Source organism: Amia ocellicauda, unplaced genomic scaffold, assembly GCF_036373705.1.
Source record: "Amia ocellicauda isolate fAmiCal2 unplaced genomic scaffold, fAmiCal2.hap1 HAP1_SCAFFOLD_34, whole genome shotgun sequence".
In the NCBI taxonomy this organism is placed as follows: Eukaryota; Metazoa; Chordata; class Actinopteri; order Amiiformes; family Amiidae; genus Amia; species Amia ocellicauda.
Window position 1 is genome coordinate 29,699 of NW_027102909.1, and position 4,830 is coordinate 34,528.

The 4,830-nt window shown below is 37.9% G+C and overlaps 1 non-coding gene across 1 annotated transcript; it reads left to right on the forward strand.

Moving 5' to 3' along the window:
* The first annotated feature begins 1,324 nt into the window (after positions 1-1,324).
* Positions 1,325-1,439, forward strand: LOC136732149 (U5 spliceosomal RNA). Its single transcript, XR_010809787.1, has one exon. It is a non-coding gene; the product is annotated as a U5 spliceosomal RNA (small nuclear RNA).
* Positions 1,440-4,830: the final 3,391 nt, after the last annotated feature.

Genomic DNA, 4,830 nt, shown 5'->3' on the forward strand with positions numbered 1-4,830 from the left:
CTGGAATGGGCTACAAGACCATCACCAAGCAGCTTGGTGAGAAGGTGACAACAGTTGGTGCGATTATTCGCAAATGGAAGAAACACAAAATAACTGTCAGTCTCCCTCAGTCTGGGGCTCTATGCAAGATCTCACCTCGTGGAGTTTCAATGATCATGAGAACGGTGAGGAATCAGCCCAGAACTACATGGGAGGATCTTGTTAATGATCTCAAGGTAGCTGGGACCATAGTCACCAAGAAAACAATTGGTAACACACTATGCCGTGAAGGACTGAAATCCTGCAGCGCCCGCAAGGTCCCCCTGCTCAAGAAAGCACATGTACAGACCCGTCTGAAGTTTGCCAATGAACATCTGAATGATTCAGAGGAGAACTGGGTGAAAGTGGTCTCAGATGAGACCAAAATCAAGCTCTTTGCCATCAACTCAACTCGCTGTGTTTGGAGGAGGAGGAATGACCCCAAGAACACCATTCCCACCATCAAACATGGAGGTGGAAACATTATGCTTTGGGGCTGTTTTTCTGCTAAGGGGACAGGACAACTGCACCGCATCAAAGGGACGATGGACGGGGCCATGTACTGTCAAATCATGGGTGAGAACCCTAAGCCAGGGCATTGAAAATGGGTCAAATACTTATTTCCCTCATTAACATGCAAATCAATTTATAACTTTTTTGAAATGCATTTTTCTGGATTTTCTTGTTGTTATTCTGTCTCTCACTGCTAAAATACACCTACCATTAAAATTATAGACTGATAATTTCTTTGTCAGTGGGCAAACGTACAAAATCAGCAGGGGATCAATTACTTTTTTCCCCCACTGTACATACATATATATGGAAAAGAAACATTACAAGTATAAATCACAATAAGATGTAATAAAGTACAGATAAACAAAGTGTAATAAAATGTGATCTGTTTGAAAATGCAGGGACGTCACTGGAAAAGATGATGTCTGGATGGCAGCATATGTTGCTCCAAAATGTGTACATCTCTTCTGCAAAAATGGTGCCCTCACAGATGTGCGAGTTACATGACAGACAGACAGACAGACACTCACACACACTGTCACACCCACACACACACTTTCACAGAGAGACATATACACACACACACACACACACACACACACACACACACTTTCACACAGAGACAGGCACACACACACACACACACACACACACACACATACATACATACATATGGAAAAGAAACAATACTTTTATAAATCACAATAAGATGTAATAAAGTACAGAAAAACTAAATGTAAGAAAATGTGATCTTTAATACACACAAATATGTATGGCTGGTCGGATGCGTCTTGGACTCGGGTTCCTCTTCATTACGTATAACGCTTTTGCCTTTTGCTAAAGCTTTCCGTGGAGGGGATCGTGGGTGAGATTGTACCATTCTTGGGGGGCTCTGCCTTGTTGGGGCGGAGCTGTGATCCAGGTGAACAGCAGATCGGGCATAGGTGGGCATGTGGGCAGAGGAGTAGGAAGGCCGGTCAAGCAAATAAGCTTGCTAAGGTACGCAGCAGCAGCAAGCAGCCCCCCCATCCAGCCAGCCAGCCAGTCTGGCTGGCAGTGACTGAGTGGTTGACAGACGGCAAGCAACGGAATGTACGTGCTCTGTGATGTCATAGCAGTCAGCTGAGAGAGGCTCGTGATGTCATCGCTGAGCTGGCTGGCTGGCTGGCTCTGTGTGTGTGTGTGTCTGTGTCTGTCTGTTTTTCTGTTTGTCAGTCTGTCTGTCTGTCTCTCTCTCTCTCTCTCTCTCTCTCTCTCTCTCTCAATTCAATTCATTTGTATTGTCAAAGCAATTGGACATACATACATACATACATACATATATGTAGCGTAAGGTACACTTATACATTTCAATTAAAGAAGTGAATTCATAGTATCACCTTATCACGAATCCTGGAGTCTTGTATAACTCAATTTCTGTAATAATTGGACGCAGACACCAATTCCAAAGATATAAATTGTCAAATTTATTTAAAAACAAAGACTAAATGTAGCACTACACTAATTATACAAAAGGGAAAAACTAATTAAAATTCAACTCTAGATCAACAAATCAAAGACAAATCACTTCCGTGACCAAATCAAAGACCATGGGATCCCATAGGATAACACACAAATCGTTAAACAAAAAAGGTTATAAACACATTGACTACAATACCGGTTAGTAATTCCAGGAATCACTAAGAAACAGTTGAAAGTGCTAAATTGCAGTTTCAGAAGATGAAAAAAAACTGTAACAGATGGGATATGTAGTACTTTATGCTCGAGTGGTCTATGCGATTACACCCTGTTGGTGTTATTAAGAACGCCAAGTACCAGAATGCAGAGCGGGACTGTTTTTTGTGCCGTGACTTGTCGGGGGAAAAAGGCGCAGAAAAAACGGACGAGAAGGTGAAGGTAGTATGGCGGTGATGCACGCGTTGGTGAAGTGGGAAAGCGGGGTCGACAAAGACTCTTACAGCGTGATTCCCACTGCTTGCTTTCGCAATTTTGATTTATTCAGCATTGCTGATGATGACGAAGAGACGACTCGAAACTTCAGAGCAGAGTGGAGAGACACGAACAAACCTCCAAAAGGTGGATGGCCTGTCCATGAAGCGCAGATCATTATGACTGGTAACAATGTTTATTTAAAAAAAAAACATTAAAGTCTTTACATGCTATTTGATATATACAATCACAGTATATTTGAAATGAATGTTTAAGTTATTAATGTGTTGTACTTCTAACATACTCTTATAACATGGTAGGTGGTGGTGAGGGCGCTAAAAACTCGTCATACTTGACTGGCATTTGTAAGAACGATTTATTGTGTGTTGTGCTATACAATAAAATCCCCCAAATCACAAAATAAATTAAACCAGATATAATTTAACTTCAGTTTTGATTCAGTGTTGGCTGTTCATCTTAATTTGTATGGTCAAAGCACAGTATTTTTATGACAAATAAATATAATCCCCAAATATCTGTGGACATAATGCAGGGTTTTATTTATTTTATTTTTATTTTAGGAAAAGAAGGCGAACTAAGAAGAAAACTTAATGACCTAACAAAAATGCCCTGTCCTAAAATGAAGAGAGTACCTAAACCAAACAAAAAACTTAAAATTTCAGATGATAGTGACCTTGATGAACCACAGTTACCGGTAAGATAATTACTGCAAATAATAAATAAATGTATTGCAGGATTGTTTTTTTTAAATCATTTTCATTATATATATATATTTTCATTTTAAACTCTTTTCCTCTCTGAATACAGCACAAAATAAGAAAGAAAACCGATGGAGCTTCAAGAATTAGATCCCGTCATATTCTACAGACATTTAAAGAGTCCAGTGAAGTTGAGCTACAGCAAAAAGTTAAGCAGCTCGAAAAGGAAAACACAAGACTTAAAAATGAAAACCAATGTCTTCGAAACCGTATGGTTGATGGTAAGTTTTTTTATTTATAGCAAATAATTCCTTACCTTGATAAATGTTATTCTTCAGTAATTTAGATTCCAGAGTAATGTATTATAGTTGATCATACTGAAGTAATCTAGAACCACAATACAGACTCTTAATGTGCACTGTCTAATAGTTTAATAATACTGATTATTAAATAAAGTTTTTCAACATAACTTCATAATCCTACATTAATGACTATATGCATTACATTAGACCTGGTAATTCTTGTATTTTATCTTTTTTATTTTTTTTGTAGCTAATGTTAATGACCCACAAAAAGGTCAGTTTGCCAATAACATAGAGCAAGTCTCTCAAGTATAATTGCAGGCATTGATGGTTTTGTTTTCACTTTGTATTAAATATATTACTAGAAATGATTATCATTTAATACTAAGGTTTTTTTCTCCAGAGATTCCAGACCTTTTGGACAATCTGAAAAAAATTGTAACAAAAGCCACATTTATCAGCAATGAAGACAAAAGTGTGTCACCATCAAGTGGTTCTGACAGCCCCACAGCAAATTGTTCTGAATCTGACAAAGAATCACCAAAACAGGTATAACACTCTTGGTCTACAATATTACAAAGACAAGGTAAAAATATATATATTGAAAACAAATATTGGTTGTAAACAATCTAATGATGCTACATTATCAGTTATATTCATAGTTATAGTTGATAATAAGAATGTAATTGAATTATGGGTGTCACAGATTCACTGACTTTATTATGTCTGTAAATTAATAAACTTAGAATTGAGACATACTGTGGTCTTTAATAACACATTTCTGTAACAAAATCACAGCCTTACTGATAATGTATTCCACTTAACATAATATAAGAATAGTTTGGGGATAAACTTGTTTTTTATTTACCATTGTCTTTTAGGTGGAAATATTCCCAGGCACTGGAGTTTACATTGACAAACTGTCCTGGATCCTTGCAGAGAGGTGCAGCACGAATACGTCATATGCAAGAACCCTGACGGTTGCTGTCTTTGACTTTCCAACATTATTAAAGAGCAATCTTCGTGGTGGTGGCAGCAAGAGAGATCCAACTTCGGAGAAAAAGACACCTCTGGATCGCTTAAAGGTGGAAGCCATATATGGTATGTAAATGCTGTTGTACAAAATTTCTAACTCTCCTTTTTAACTGTATAGAACACAAAGGGTTAGCATTTGAAATGTTCCTTTGGCCTTTGTTTTAGTTTCAGAGACTAGAGTTAATTTATTAATAAATAATAATACCTTACATGTAGCAGCTGGAAAGATCCCAAAGTGCTCTACAGACTCACTTCACCCACCACCCTCTGGGGTGCAGCCATTTTGTACCAGCAGATTACTACACAGCAGTAAA